Here is a 17,040-nt window from a genome sequence, read left to right on the forward strand (position 1 = left end):
AACTGAGGGTTTCAGAAGAGGGGGGAATGGGGTAGCCAGGTGATGAGTATTGAGAAGGGCACATGTTGTGATGAGCACTGGGTGTTGTACACAACTAATGAATCACTGAACACTACATCAAGGACTAATGGTGAATGATACAGTGACTAAGTGAATATAATTTTTAAAATGTGTTCCCTTAAGAGAAAAAAATAAAAATAAATAGAAAGTGTACTAAGCCGAAAAAAAAATTATTACCCCAAAAGTAGCCCTCTATACAGATACTTTAGTTACAAAGTCACAATCACCTGTTTTTGTCTGCTCAGACTGCTCAGGCTCCTCTACATGTACAGATCAAATATCTAACAAATATGATAGACTGGGTGGTCCAGACAACAGAAATTTATTTTATCAGAGTTCTGGAGACTGAAAATTTCAAGATCAAGATGGGTTTCTGGTGAGAGCTCTCTTTCTGGCTAGCCGATAATTGCATTCTTGCTCTGTCTTCATAAGGGGAGAGGGAGAGAAGAAGTAGAAGAAGAAAGAGAAGAAGGGGAAGAAGGGAAAGGAGGAGAAGGAGAAGAAGTGGAGGATGAAGGGGGGAGTAGGAGGAGGGAAGGAGGTAGAGGAGGGGGAAGCGGAGGAGAGAGGGAAAGGGGAAAGATGGAGAAATGGAGAGAGAGAGAGGGAAGGAGGGGGAGGAGAAGGAGAGATTAGAAAAGGGGAGAGAGAGATAGAAAGAGAGAGGTAGTGGGAGGGAGAAAGGGAGAGAGAGAGAGATGAAGAGAAAGTGAGCTCTAGTGTCTTTCTCTTTATATAAGGGCACCACCTGTCAGATTAAGGTCTCACCCTTATGACATTACTCAGCCTTTATCACCCCCTTGCCAGCCCCATCTCCAAATATAGTTACATTAGGAATTAAAGTTTCAACATATGAATGGGGGGGATGAACTTTAGTCCATAATACCTCCTATCATGCCATCCCTAGGCAACCACAAATATATTTCCTATCTCTATAGATAACCTATTCTGGACATTTCATATAAATGGACTCATATAATGTGTGGGCCTTTATAATTGGCTTCTGTCACTTACCATAATGGTTTCAAGATTCATCCATGTCATAGTATGTATCAGCACTTTATTACTTCTTATTGGAAATTTTTTTATTTCATTGTATGGATATACCACATTTCCTTTATCCATTCATCAGTTTCTGGACATTTGGGTTGTTTCTACTTTGGGACTATTATAAATAATGCTTCTAGGACCACCATGTACAAGACCTGAGGGAATATGCTTTTACTTTTCTTGGGTGTATATTTAGGAATGGAATTGCTGGATCATATCACTCTATAGTCAAACATTTGAAGAACTGCCAAACTGTTTTCTAAGGCAGATGTACCATTTTACATTCCCACCAGCCTTGTATAGTTTACAATCTTTCCATACCCTTGCAACAATTGTTAATTATTTGTATTTTTTATTATGGTGTTCCTAAATGGTATAAAGTGGTACCTCATTGTGGTTTTGATTTGCATTTTCCTCATGGCTAATGATGTTGAGAATATTTTCATGAGCTTATTGGCCAGTTGTATATCATCTTGGAAGAACTATCCAGGTCATTTGCCCACTTCTAATTTGGGTTATTTGTCTTTTTATTTTTAAGTTACCACAGTTATTTATATATTCTAGGTACAAGTCCCTTATCAGATATTTGGCAAAATATTTCTCCCATTCTGTGGATTGTTATTCACTTTCTCTGTGATGTCCCTTGAAACACAAAAGGTGTTAATTTTGGTGGCATGAAGCTTATATTTTTTTCTTTTGCTGCTTCTGCTTTGGTGTCATATATAGGAAAATATTGCCTAATCCAAAGTCATGAAGACTCTAAGAGTTTTATAGTTTTAGCTTTTACATCTAACTCTATGATCCGCTCTGAGTTAATTTTTGTATGTGCTTGTGAAGTAGGGTTTCAAAATCATTCTCTTGCATGTACAGATCAAATATCTATATAATGTATATTATATATATTATATATATATGTATCTATATATAGAGATACATAATATATAATGTATCATAGTCTTGTGTTGGAGGGCCTATAAATGTGGAATTAAATTAAGAATATGCAGTTTATGATTATGCTGGCACAAGCCACCCACACAGAATCAGTAGATAGTTCTCTCAGCATCCAAGCTCCCACTTCAGAGAACTGAAAACTCCTGGGGTCATTTTTTTTTTAAATATGGAACACTTCACGAATTTGCATGTCATCCTTGCACAGGGGCCATGCTAATCTTCTCTGTATGGTTCCAATTTTTAGTATATGTGCTGCCGAAGCCAGCACTCCTGGGGTCATTTTGATTGAAGTTTCAGTACACCCATGAAAAGAAAGTAAAGCCACAAGATTTATTACTTACAAATTATTATTTATTACTTACAAATCCCAGATGTGGAGGGACAATCAACTGGGGGAAGGGCAGCCTTCTGTCCTGGGTCATGACCACAGTTGCTTAGATAGGTAGCACCTATCTAAGCAACCACCTATGTGGTTGGACAGAGGTCACTAACTTTTTAAGGGCTCAACTCCAAGTAGCTATTTTAAAAGGTTCCCTGGGAAAAACAAAATGGGAACTTGGGGCAGGAATGCTAAGCTCAGCTCTGAATCTAAACTCCAGACTCTGAATGTGAAGAGGGTTGTCATACAATAAAATGCCTAGGCAGCGACTCAAAATAGCTGTTTTCTCATTATGTACTTCTGACCTACCAAGCAGCAGGCAAAGCTGACTGTAGAGTCCACAGAGAGTCCTCAAAGAACATGGGTGCTGGTAGTTAGAAATCAGGTGTGTATAGAAGTTGGGAAGAGTGAGAGATTTCAAGAAGGGGACCAATAACCTTGGCTAGCCCACTCAGCTTGATTATGCCATTTCCCAATTTTAGACCTTTTCTGAAGCTCCATCTGAAACCCCTTCCCCATCTCAGCTCACAAGTTCTCCTGACAAGTAAACAACTCCCAGAATCTATTTCCTTAAGGAGGTTTTCTTAAATCTGTCAAATAATACCTTCACCCAGGCTATCCTAGGTTTGTTGATGCAAAACTTAACAACACTTATGCCTTCTATATAATGATGAAGCTGCTTTAGGATCTTGGGTGGGTACCAACTCCCATAGAGGGAAATGCATAGCACAATAAGGGAGCCGAGGATGCAAGGTAGTTGTCTATTAAAAGATCCCCCCCACCACCACCCCTATTCCCACTGCAAGGTTTATACACACCCTCTCAGTTCCCAACATTTCCCTCCAGGCCTGCTTCTTCTCCACTTTCTCAACAAGCAGGTAGTGTAGCTGATACCCCTTAGTTTCTCTGTTGTTATTATCTGATGGCAGTAATTTCCTTAGAAATGTGGACCTTCTGGGGCTCATGGGTGGCTCGGTTGGTTGAGCATCTAACTTTTGGCTTTGACTCAGGTCATGGTGTCAGAGTCATGAGACCAAGTCTAGGTGCCAGCTTCTACACTCAGCAGACAGTCTGCTTAGGATTCTCTCTCCCTTTGCCCCTCCCCCAGCTCATGCTGTCCTCTCTCTCTCTCTTTCTCTCTCTCAAATAAATAAATAAATAAACAAATCAATAAATATTTTTTAAAAAAGCAATGTGGACCTTCTGATAAGAGCAAATAGCTGATAACAGATTACTGTTTTATTAATTAACTTACTGGGTAAGCCTTCAAGGTGTTTGCACTCTGAAAATGTTAACTTAGTGTAAACTTCGCCAAAGGGGGAACTGATTCTTGAGCATCCCCAGGACTTGGTGCAATTAAGAGAGAGTCAGGAGACAGCTCTGAACAGGAGGACTGTGAAACCTAGAGAGACCATCAATTTCAGTCCTTCCCTGGCCTTTAATTAAATTTCCCCTGTCCACTAATGTGTTATCAATCCAAGAGAATTAGGCAGGAGAGTGGTCATTATAATACAAAGTGTGGACACAGTAAAGAAAGCACTGATGGTAGAGGAAGGAATTGCACCAAGATCCCACATGTTAGATTTAGACAGTCAGGCAGTTTCTATAACCATGTAAAGTAGTTGGACTGGAATTTCAGGATCACATGGTTGGGAGATAAGAGGTTTAGAAACTCCCCTCTTCCCCACCTGGAGGATTCTGGAGACTTGGCAGGACCTTATTTGGACATCAGCTCTCAGGTATTTCCAGTCTTAAAGACTTAAGAACACTTACTTGCTCTTCCTGTTTAGTGTAGTAAAATCCCACTGCTCTGAGATTTTTATTGTCATCAAGCTTCTGACCCAGGCTTTCAAGCAACAACCTCAGGGCCATCCTAATTCTTCTGCTTACTGTTTGACCAAGGGTCTGCTACAGCACTACACTAGGTCATCAATTTTGCAAATATTTATTAAGCACCTCCCACGTGACAGGCACTGTTCTAGATACTTCCTTATCTTTCCAAGCATTTAAAAAATGTTCTACATGCGGGAAAGTACATAAAATCTATGTGCTCATTTTTTAAAAAAGATTGTATTTATTTATTTGACAGAGACAGACATCATAAGTAGGGAGAGAGGAGGAAGCAGGCTCCCTGCTGAGCAGAGACCCTGAGACCACCACCTGAGCAGAAGGCAGAGGCTTAACCCTCTGAGCCACCGGCCACCCCTATGTGCTCATTTTTGAAAGTTTGTTTGTTATTCATTCTCTGCACCTAACGTGGGGTTCAAACTCATGACCACAAGATCTAGAGTCCTATGCTCTTCAGACTGAGCCAGGCAGGTGCTCCATCTATGAGCGTATTTCAAAGAATAGTTAAAAGGCACTATCCCTGTAACCACTACCCAGGGCCAGAAATGTGCTCCAGAGCACCACTTCACACCTTCTTCCTCTCTTCTAGGGCTATAAGCACTATTCTGACATTCTATATATGTAGAATGAAATTATCATACATATGAAATCTTTATATATTTATATATTATTAATATATATGAAATTTATATATACTTATAAACTTATAAATATAAATATATAATATATGTAAATGGATTTCTAAACAATATACTGTGATTCTGCCTGATTTTGAGCCTTATGGAAATGAAATTGACTGTATGTCTTGTTTCTTCTGAGCTACAGTGTTTGAAAGGTCATCCATTTTTGTTGTTCTACAGTATTCCATTGTTTGAAATACCATTAATATATATATGTATTTGACTGCTGATGACCATTGATTTCAGTTTTTGGCTATTAGGAACAATGCTTCTGGGATCACTCTGTAGTCATATACAGGTATGTGAGCTTCTAGTGAACTTTCTTTTGTTCTACCCTGTGAGAATCACTGCTGTTCAGCACTACCAGGACTCTCCTTAATAAGTTGAGTTGGACTCTAATTGTTGGACTCATCTGCAAGGGGCAACCATGAGGGAAGAGGAGGGGCATGACGGGCTCAAGGTCACTCAGGCAGCCAGTGGCAGAATTCAGACCATAATCAGGGTCTTTTCCAGATGTAGTCCACTTCCGTATCTCCCCAAACTGAGGGAATTTGGCAGAGATGGTATCAGCGTAAGATGAGTGAGGCACTACGTTCCAGTGCAAAATGTAAAGGCGCACGAAGATAATTGGTAATCAAGATTAACACTTGACTTTTTTTAGATTGGCCAACTACAGCCTGTGCAGCCTGTGCAGCCAACTGTTTTTATAAATAAAATTTGTTTGTTTTTGAGATATTGCATTCAAATGTTTATCTTGATTACAAAATTCTTGGGCGCCCCCTTAAATTCTGTGCCAAAAGCTAGCTCCTCACTTTCCTCACCCTAATCTCAGCCCTGCGACCCAGGCAGGACCTTCTGGCCCTCTTCGACCTCGCCATCCTATACCTTCTCCAAAGCTCTCCAGCCGGCTCGTCGCCACTGCTTTCTGTCCCTAGGGGGCGCGGTCGTCCTGTCTCCAGCATGTCGTTCTCTCTCAATTCCCATGCGCGGCGCGGGTCGGGGCGACAGAGGGAGGGGCATGCCCGGCTTCGGGGCCGGCGCGTGCGCGCGACTCGCAGCCTCCCGCTTGGGTGCTCGGGTGATCAGCAAGCGCAGCAACCAGGCCTTGCGGGGTAAGCGGGGTTCTGAAGCCTCTCGCTTGAACACAGTTCTCCCCAAGCCATTTCCTCTCACGCTGTAGTTGGGGACTGGAATGGCGGTTCCTACGGGGCTCTGTGGCGTGCTCACTGCCCAGACCGTTCCGCCCCATTCTTGGGAACGCCAGGGGACGTGCGGGGCAGTTTTTGGGGGAATTGAGAAGCGAGAAGGACGGGCCAGAACGAAATGCCCCTGGCCGAGGCTGGGTAAGGACGCCCGGGACCCTCGGCATCCAGGTCTGGACTCTTGGGGGGATGCCCACGTGAGTGGCTTAGAGGCAGGGTCAATGATCTTCCCGTTTCCGAGGCCCCTTGCCGGCGACTACATTTTCCGGCAGGGCCAGCCGCAGCGGCTGCTGCCTGTGGAAGCCTCAGCGGCCTCTTTGCCGGAGTGGGGCGTCGGCCCTCGCGGAGCAGGGTCCCATTGCAATGCCGCCGGAACTGGGGCCTCGTGTCCGGAGAGTGGGGATGACCAGCCCCGCTTGGCTGCAGCCCCAGGTGTCATGCAGAAGACCTGCAGGCACAGGATTTCACTAGGTAAGAGCTAGAGAATGACAGGAGCCTAAGCCTGCTGCCTCTTACCTCAAGCAGGGGGCATTTGCGAGCATGCACTTCCGCCAAACCCCTTCCATAGGTTGTTCCATGGACCCCCGCAAACACGTCAGTATTATCAGGTTTGGAAGGGGCAGCACGAGCATCTCCACTGACCTTTTCAGCTTTGTGCTCTCCATTCTCTTCCTGGAGTGTGCTCATTCCTTCCACACTTGCTGCACCACAGCCCCTCTTGGCCTTAGAATCCAGACCTCCTACTATTCCCAAGGTCTCCACTGAATTCTACCTTTAACTGCCCCCTCACCTATGTGAAAACCTGCGCACAGGTGTAAGCATCCAGGCCCTCAGGTTCAGCTTTCTCAGAACTTTACACTACACCACTGTGACTAAAAGTCTGTATATCCCCACCCTGTATATCCACACTCATTTAGCCTAAGGCAGGTAAGGTTAAATTTCATTATCCTGTGGCATGGAGTCTAGCTATTGAGAGCTCCACACACCTAAGTTTAGGGCCTTGACCTTACCTAATCAATACCCTCGACCCATGCCTGAAAAGGAAGGGCTATAGTGAAAGAAAGTTAATCTGTAGAGATTTCCCAGGATAAACTGAGATACCTTTTTAGTTCAAAGGCTCTCAGCTGTGGCTGTATACTATGTTATTACACCTGAGTGCAGCCTGGGCAAAAGAATTTTTAGAAACTGGTTAATTTTAATGTACAGCCAGGGTAGAGAGCCACTGCTTTAACCCTGAGGGCAGGTGGGTGGGGCCTGCGATGGCCAGAAGCACTGGGCCAAGCACCCCTAGCTGGGAGAAGTGTCAACCCTTTATCCTAGGATGCTGCACAAATTAACATTTTCCATGCGTTCCCTGCAGAAACTGGAAGCACTGCCCTATATTAAGAAACATGCCTGGGTCCAGAGTCTATCATGGTCCATCTTCCTCTCTGATTTCTCCCCCTTTAGAATTTCCCTCCCTTCCCCTGTGGTCCTTCTTGCTATTGCTTCTATTCCATATATGAGTGAAACCATATGATAATTGTCTTTCTCTGCTTGGCTTACTTCACTTAGCATAATCTCCTCCAGTTCCATCCATGTCGTTGCAAATGGTGGGTATGCATCCTTTCTAATGGCTGAGTAATATTCCATTGTATATATGGATATCTTTATCCATTCACTTTTTGAGGGGTAACTGGGTGATGGGTACTAAGGAGGGCACATGTTGTGATGAGCACTGGGTGTTATCCACAGCTAATGAATCGTTGAACACCCCATCAAAAACTAATGATGTACTATATAGTGACTAACTGAACATAATAAAAAAGAAGAAGAAACATGCCTGACAGCTTTGTGTAAGGTAATTGGAAGTAAGGTAATACAAGCCAAAAAGGCAAACTAGGAAACATTCAATAATCTCCAGATTTGGTAAAGAAAGCCTGGGCTAGACTAGTGACAGGAATGTAGGAAAAGATAGTTGGGACAGTTACAGAAAGAATGACGGACTATGGTGGCTACCAAGATGGAAGTTTTTGGCAGGCTGTATAGCTCTTATAACTGTTATAAGGACTGACTGCACTAACATATCCTAGTTGACCCCAGAAGAGAGTCACCAGAACCGCTGTAGTCTTTCTAGAACTCCCGAGACCGTGAATAAGCTGGGGTCATTGTGGCTGGCCCAATGTCAGGCTCTAACAAATTGAACTGTATCCATTCATGGTTAGAAGAGCTTCTGCTTTATGGTGGCCAGAGGCCCTTTCTGATATGGGGCAACAGCTATACTCCTGGGGATGATTCCTCATAAGAAATTCAACAGGGAAAAAACAAGCTCTGTGCATGGCAGGAAAATGCTTATTATAGCATTATTATAACAATGATATATTCCAATAATAAAGGGAATTAATAAAATAAACTCATTTAACTTAAATAGCTAACATTAAGGGGCACCTGGGTGGCTCAGTCAGTTAAGCCTCCAGCTCTTGATTTCAAGTCATAATCTCAAGTCATAATCTCAGGTTCATGAGATCCAGCCCTGGGTCAGGCTCCGTGCTCAGTGAGTGGGAAGTCAGCTTGAGGATTTTGCTCCCTCCCTCTGCCCCTCCCCCCACTCTAGTGCTCTCTTTCCCTCTCTCTCAAATACATAAATCTAAAAATAAATAAATAGATAGCATTAAAATATCATTATGAAAATGTGAATGAACCAGAAAACATTCATAAAGTATAAAGAGAATTTTCTCTTTGGGAGGCAGAATTAGATTCCTCTTTTGCTTGCAGTAGCTTCCTCTTCCTCAGTAACTAAACTATGATTATAGAGTAAATATGTAGACATGGGCAAAGAAACTTTCTAACATGAACATATTTTTCTTAGAGAGGGTCAGAATTATGGAGAAAAGGGAATTTGTTTTTCAAAATTGTCCCAGTGAGAGACATTGTAGCATACAAATTAGGAGAAAACTCTCTCAAACCAGATCATTTGGGTCCTGGTCTCCAGCTTACCAAATGGATGGCTTTTGACAAGATTAACACTTTTCAGTGGCTTGGTTTCTTCATCTGTAAAATGGGTTAATAGTCCCCATGTTAGAGAGTTATTGGGAGGTTGAATCTATTTGTGGAAACTCTTAGAACAGCCCCTACATATAATAAGTATTCTATAAGTGCTATTTATTCTTTTATTAATTGTTATTATTATGTTTAATAATAATGTTTAATTATATTAATTTATTATTATTATATTATGTTAGTCATCATTAGTTTTTGATGTAGTGTTCCATGATACATTATTTGCATATATCACCCAGGGCTCCATGCAATCCATGCCCTCTTTAATACCCATCACCAGGCTAACCCATTCCCCCCACTCCCCTCCCCTCTAAAACACTCAGTTTGTTTCCCAGAGTCCATAGTTGCTAAGGGCTCATCTCCCCGTCCAATTTCCCCACCTTCATTTTCCCCTTCCTTCTCCTAATGTCCTCCATGCTATTCCTTATGTTCCAAAAATAAGTGAAACCATCTGATGGTCATCTTTCTCTGTTTGACTTATTTCACTTAGCATAATCTCCTCCACTTCCATCCATGTTGATGCAATGTTGGGTATTCATCCTTTCTGATGAAGGCATAATATTCCATTGTATATATGGAGCACATCTTCTTTATCCATTCCTCTGTTGAAGGGCATTTTGGCTCTTTCCACAGTTTGGCTATTGTGTACATTGCTGCTATGAACTTTGGGGTGCATATAGCCCTTCTCTTCACTAAATCTCTTTCTTTGAGATAAATACCCAGTAGCGCAATTGCTGGGTCATAGGGCAGCACTATTTTTAACTTTTTGATAAACTTCCACACTGTTGTCCAAAGTGGTTGTACCAACTTGCATTCCCACCAACAGTGTAAGAGGATTCCCCTTTCTCCACATCCTCTCCAACACTTGTTTCTTGCCTTGTCAATTTTTGCCATTCTACCTGGTGTAAGGTGGTATCTCCATGTGGTTTTGATTTGAATTTCCTGATGGCTAATGATGTTGAACATTTTTTCATGTGTCTGTTAGCCATTTGTATGTCTTCTTTGGAGAAGTGTCTGTTCATGTTCTCTACCTGTTTTTTTTTTTTTTTTCTTTTCAGCGTAACAGTATTCATTGTTTTTGCACCATACCCAGTGCTCCATGCATTCTGTGCCCTCTCTAATACCCACCACCTGGTTCCCCCAACCTCCCACCCCCTGCCCCTTCAAAACCCTCAGATTGTTTTTCAGAGTCCATAGTCTCTCATGGTTCACCTCCCCTTCCAATTTCCCTCAACTCCCTTCTCCTCTCCTTCTCCCCTTGTCCTCCATGCTATTTGTTATGCTCCACAAATAAGTGAAACCATATGATAATTGACTCTGTCTGCTTGACTTATTTCACTCAGCATAATCTCTTCCAGTCCCATCCATGTTGCTACAAAAGTTGGGTATTCATCCTTTCTGATGGAGGCATAATACTCCATAGTGTATATGGACCACATCTTCCTTATCCATTCGTCCATTGAAAAAATGGGCAGAAGATATGAACAGATACTTCTCCAGTGAAGACATACAAATGGCTATCAGACACATGAAAAAATGTTCATCATCACTAGCCGTCAGGGAGATTCAAATCAAAACCACATTGAGATACCACCTTACACCAGTTAGAATGGCCAAAATTAGCAAGACAGTAAACAACGTGTGTTGGAGAGGATGTGGAGAAAGGGGAACCCTCTTCCACTGTTGGTGGGAATGCAAGTTGGTGCAGCCACTTTGGAGAACAGTGTGGAGATTCCTCAAGAAATTAAAAATAGAGCTTCCCTATTACCCTGCCATTGCACTACTGGGTATTTACCCCAAAGATACAGATGTAGTGAAAAGAAGGGCCATCTGTACCCCAATGTTTATAGCAGTAATGGCCACGGTCGCCAAACTGTGGAAAGAATCAAGATGCCCTTCCTCTACCTGTTTTTGACTGATTATTTGTTTTTTTGGGTGTTGAGTTTGAAAGTTCCGTATGGTACCATGGCTACCTGCTGGTACCATGGCTACCAGCCCTTTATCTGTAACATAATTTGTAAATATTTTCTTCCATTGCATGGGTTGCCTCTTTGCTCTGTTGATGGTTTCTTTTGCTGTGCAGAAGCTTTTAATCTTAATGAAGTCCCAAAAGTTCATTTTCACTTTTTTGTTTTCCTTGTCTTTGGAGACTTGTCTTGAAAGAAGTTGCTGTGGCCGATGTTGGAGAGGTTACTGCCTATGTTCTCCTCTAGGATTTTGATAGATTCCTGTCTCACACTGAGGTCTTTCATACATTTAGAGTTTATTTTCATAAGTGAAGGGTCAAATTTCATTCTTCTATACATAGCTGTCCAATTTTCCCAGCACCATTTATTGAAGAGACCGTCTTTTCTCCACTGGATATTTTTCTAACCAAATGGATGATTTTGATTTTTTCTGTTCTCTCAAATGTGCTTTGATTTGAATCTTCCTGATGGCTAATGATGATGAACATTTGATCCTGTTTGTGTTAGCCATTTGTATGTCTTCTTTGGAGAAGTGTCTGTGCATGTCTTCTGCCCATTTTGTGACAAGATTATCTTTTTTGAGTGTCAAGTTTAGGGGTTCTTTATAAATCTTGGATATCAGCCCTTTGTCTGTAGTGTCATTTGCGCATATCTTCTCCCATTCCATGTGTTGCCTCTTTGTTTCATTGTTTCCTTTGCTGTGCAGAAGCTTTTGATCTTGATGAAGTCCCAAAAGTTCCATTTTCATTTTTGTTTCCTTTGCCTTTGGAGACATGTCTTGAAAGAAGTTACTGTGGCTGATGTCGAAGAGGTTACCATCTATGTTCAATTTTCCCAGCACCATTTATTGAAGAGACTGTATTTTCTCCACTGTATATTTTTCCTGCTTTGTCGAAGAATATTTGAGCATAGAGTTGTGGGTCCATATCTGGGCTCTCTATTCTGTTCCACTGGCCTATGTGTCTGTTTTTGTGCCAGTATCATGCTGTCTTGGTGATCACAGCTTTGTAGTAAAGCTTGAAATCAGGCAACGTGATGCAGCAGCTTGTTTTTCTTTTTAAACTTCCTTGGTGATTTGGGTTTTTTTCTGGTTCCATACAAATTTTAGGATTATTTGTTCCAGCACTTTGAAAAACGCAGAATTTTGATGGGGATGGCATTGAAAGTATAGATTGCTCTAGGCAGTATAGACTTTTTTTTTTTAAAGAATTTTTATTTATTTATTTGACAGAGAGAGAGAGAGGAATCACAAGTAGGCAGAGAGGCAGGCAGAGAGAGAGGGGGAAGCAGGCTCCCTGCTGAGTGGAGAGCCTGTTGGGGGACTCTATCCCAGGATCCCGAGATCATGACCTGAGCTGAGGGCTGGGGCTTAACCCATTGAGCCACCCAGGCTCCCCATCACAGACATTTTAACAATGTTTATTCTTCCAATCCATGAGCATGGAATGCTTTTCCATCTTTTTATGTCTTCTTCAATTTCTTTCATCAGTGTTCTGTAGTTCCTTGAGTACAGATCGCTTACCTCTCACAGATCTTTTACCTCTTTGGTTAGGTTTATTCCCAGGTATCTTATGGTTCTTGGTGCTATAGTAAGTGGAATCGATTCTCTAACTTCTCTTTCTGTATTTTCATTGTTAGTGTATAAGAAAGCAACTTTGCCTAGTTTGCGGATTAGAGTAATGCTGGCTTCATAGAAAGAGTCTGGAAGTTTTCCTTCCATTTCCATCTTTTGAAACAGCTTCAGGAGAATAGGTGTTATTTCTTCTTTGAATGTTTGTTAGAATTCCCCAAGGAATCCGTCAGGTCCTGCGCTCTTGTTTTTTGGGAGGTTTTTGATGACTGCTTCAATCTTGTTACTAGATATTGGTCTATTTAGGTTGTCAGTTTCTTCCTGTTTCAGTCTTGGACATATATAGGTTTCCAGGAATGTATCCATTTCTTCTAGATTGCTTAACTTATTGGCATATAACTGCTGATAATATCATCTGATGATTGTTTCTATATCCTTGGTGTTAGTCGTGATCTCTCCCCTTTCATTCATAATTGTATTAATTTGAGTCCTTTTTCTTTTCTTTTGGAATAGTTTGGCCAGTGGTCTATCGATCTTATTGATTCTTTCAAAGAACCAGCTTCTAGTTTCGTTGACATGTTCTACTGTTTCTGCTCTAGTTTCTAACTCATTGATCTCTGCTCTAATATTAATTATTTCCCTTCACTTAATTTGTTGTTGATTTTCCAGTCTTTAAGGTGTAAAGAGATTTTGTGTATTTGGGATTTTTCAGTTTTTTGAGTGAGACTTGGATGGCTATGTATGTCCCCCTTAGGACTGCCTTTGCTGTATCCCATAGGTTTTGGACTGATGTGTCTTCATTCTCATTGGTTTCCATGAATTGTTTAAGTTCTTTGATTTCCTGGTTGATTTAAACATTCTTGAGCAGGTTGGTCTTTATCTTCCAAGTGTTTGGATTCCTTCCAAACTTTTTCTTGTGGTCGAGTTCCAGTTTCAAAGCATTGTGGTCTGAGAATATGCAGGGAATAATCTCAATCTTTTGGTATTGGTTGAGCCCTGATTTGTGACCCAGTATGTGGTCTATTCTGGAGAAAGTTCCACATGCACTTGAAAAGAATGAGTATTCTGTTGTTTTAGGGTGGAATGTTTTGTGTATATCTATGAGGTCCATCTGGTCCAATGTGTCATTTAAAGCTCTTGTTTCTTTATTGATCTTCTGCTTGGACGATCTATTACTGAGAGTGGTGAGTGGTGTGTTAAGATTCCCTACAATTAATATATTCATATCAATATGGCTCTTTATTTTGATTAACAATTGGCTTATATAGTTAGCTGATCCCGTATTGGGGGCATAAATATTTGCAACTGTTAGATCTACTTGTTGGATAGATCCTTTAAAAATGATGTAGTGTCCTTCTGTATCTCTGACTACAGTCTTTAGCTTAAAATCTAATTTATCTGATATAAGAATTGCTACCCCACCTTTCTTTTGAGGCCTGTTGGAATGAAAGATGCTTCTCCATCCCTTTACTTTCAGTCTGGATGTATCTTTAGGTTCCAAATGTGTGTCTTGTAGACAGAATATGGATGGGTCTTCTCGTTTTTTTCCAATCTGCAACCCTGTGCCACTTTATGGGAGCATTTAGGCCATTCATGTTGAAAATGATTATTGAACGATAAGTGTTTTTTGGTTTTTGTTTTTTTTTAAAGATTTTATTTATTTGACAGACGGAGATCACAAGTAGGCAGAGAAACAGGCAGAGAGAGAGGAGGAAGCAGGCTCCCTGCTGAGCAGAGAGCCCGATGTGGGGCTCGATCCCAGGACCCTGGGATCATGACCTGAGCCGAAGGCAGAGGCTTTAACCCACTGAGCCACCCAGGCGCCCCTGAACGGTAAGTTTTTATTGATATCGTGTTTCCTGTGAAGTCCTTGTTTCTATAGATTGTCTCTGTAAATTTCTGTTCTATGTCACTCTTGGAATCTTTCTTCTTTTTTCTTGTAGTGCTGGCTTGGTGGTCACATAACCTTTTAAACCTTGCTGGTCTTGGAAGTTCTTTATCTCTCCATCCATTTTGAATGTCAGCCTTGCTGGATAAAGTATTCTTGGCTGCAACTTGTTCTCATTTAGTGCCCTGAGTATGTCTTGCCGGCCCTTTCTGGCTTGCCAGCTTTCTGTGGACAGGGCTGACATTATTCTGGTGGACCTTCCTCTGTACATAAGGAATCTCTTCCCCCAGCTGCCCTCAGAAGCTCTTGTCTAAAATTATGATTTGTGAGTTTCACAATAAAGTACCTTGAGTTCTTTCTAGATTTGTTGATCTTGGTGGGTGTCTTTCTGTCTCTAGGACACGAACACCTGTTCTGTTCCCCAGATTGGGAACATTTTCGTGGAGAATTTGTTCAATGCCATCTTCTAGTCTTTTCTATTTCTCCACCCGCTCAGAGATCCCAGTAGTTCTGACATTGGAACTTTTCATGGCATCATTTATTGCCCTACTTCCGTTTTCATGGCTTCTTAGCTGTTTGTTCCAGGCATCCTCCTAATACTTTTTCTCTCTCAGTTTGTCTTCTAGATCACTAATTTGATCTTCTGCCTTATTTCCCCTAGCTGTTAGAGTATTTAGATTAGATTGGATCTCATTGATAGCATTTTTAACTTCTGCCAGGTTGGCTCTCACTTCCACCCTTAGAGATTCCATGTTGTCACTAATGGTTTCCTCCAACCTAGCCATCGCCTGTATAATTGTTACCCTGAATTCCCTTTCCAACATACTGTTTATGTCCATATCCAATTGTTCTGTGGAAAAGGGCACAGTCTCTGAATTTTTCCTCTGTTGGGTGTTCCTCCTCCTGGTCATTTTGGTGCGAGGTGGTTGAGGGGATGTGTAGCTGAATATGTCAACCATGATTCAGGCAAGGTGCACCCTGGAGATTTTTGGGTTGATCGGAAGTCACCACCAAAAAGAAAAAAGAAAAGAAAAGAGAGAGAGAGAAAGAGGGGAAAAAAGAGAAAACCCAGTCAAAATGAGCCCCAAAAGTAAGATTTATGAGGTATATAAATAAAAATAAACAAATAAAAAAGACTGACAAAAGTAAATGGCAAGAAAAAAAAAGAAGAACCCAGCCAAAATGAACCCCAAGAATAAGATTTGTATAATACAAGAACAAAAACAAATCACAACACTGACAGAAGAAAAAGATGGGAGGGTGGTTATAAATCCTCGATGTGGGTAAGGAAGGTTATTTTGGTTCTTCCTCAGTGTATCTCTGTTAAAGGACTTAACTTTCCAACAATAAAGGCAAATTATAACTGGTTTATATATAGGCATAGTATTGAATAGGGAAAAATGATTACCTTGAAGCTTTTATCTATATGTTGAAAAAAGAAAAGAAAAAGGAAAAAGAAACTCAAGTATATGTATGAAAAAAGTTCAAGTTAAAAAGTTATTATGGTGCTTAAACAATGAATTTTGGAACACTGAAAAAAATAAAATAAAATTTTAAAAAGTTATCATGGAATATGTTGTATTAAACCTCTAGTTGTAATGGCAGGTAGGTTAAAAAATTTTAAAAGAATAAGAATCGTGAGAACGAATTAAAAAAGAAAAGTTGTATCTATGAAATATACTTGTTTTAGGATAATACAGGGAGCTTAATATATTGTTTTCCCCTGATGTTGGGGTTTTACTGTTTTATGGGGAACCTGTGGTGGTTTTCCTCTCATTTTTTGGCTTGCCTTCTGGGGGGAGGGGCTGCTGCATTGTTCTCCTGTCAGTCTTACTTAGGTTGAGTGGCTCTGCAAGTTATCAAGGGGCTGGGCTCTGTGGAAACTGGTTTTTCAGGCTTTTGTTCTCTGGAGGTTTTTGTTCTTTGGCGACTTTTTGCAGCTTTTCAGGGGGTCAGAGTAAAGAAAGAATCTGTCTGCACCCAGACCTCTGCCTCAGAGAGAAGCCTCAAACTGTTCCCCTCTGGGTGGTCCAGAACACACAGACTCCCTCTCTGCAAACCTCCAACAGGTGCTGTACACCCCCAGCCACCGTCCCAGTGTCACCTGAGGCCCCATCTTGTCTCTACATCTCCCGTGCCACTAAAACTGTGAGTGATATTGGTCCAGCTGCTTCTAGTGCCTGCCTTTGCCAGGACTGCTGTCTGGATTTCAGGCCCATGGCCAGGTGCTCTCAGATGGAGTGGTCACGCAGTTCACAGAAGGCTGCCAGTGAGGGATCCCAACCAGAGATCATGCCAGGTTCCCTCAGGTGCAGGCTGGGAACGTTCAGATCCCACGGCCAGTCATGGAAGGCTGTGGTCCCAGAGACCACTGGCTGGCACCCATACCTGGCTGTCTCACGTGCA

At 41.6% G+C, this 17,040-nt stretch overlaps 1 non-coding gene across 1 annotated transcript; it reads right to left on the minus strand.

Moving 5' to 3' along the window:
* Window positions 1-2,221: 2,221 nt before the first annotated feature.
* On the minus strand, window positions 2,222-2,329 carry LOC116858146. Its single transcript, XR_004380866.1, has one exon. It is a non-coding gene; the product is annotated as a U6 spliceosomal RNA (small nuclear RNA).
* Between the last annotated feature and the right edge of the window lie 14,711 nt (window positions 2,330-17,040).

Source organism: Lontra canadensis, unplaced genomic scaffold (genome assembly GCF_010015895.1).
Source record: "Lontra canadensis isolate GAN:19392208 unplaced genomic scaffold, GSC_riverotter_1.0 scaffold132, whole genome shotgun sequence".
NCBI lineage: Eukaryota > Metazoa > Chordata > Mammalia > Carnivora > Mustelidae > Lontra > Lontra canadensis.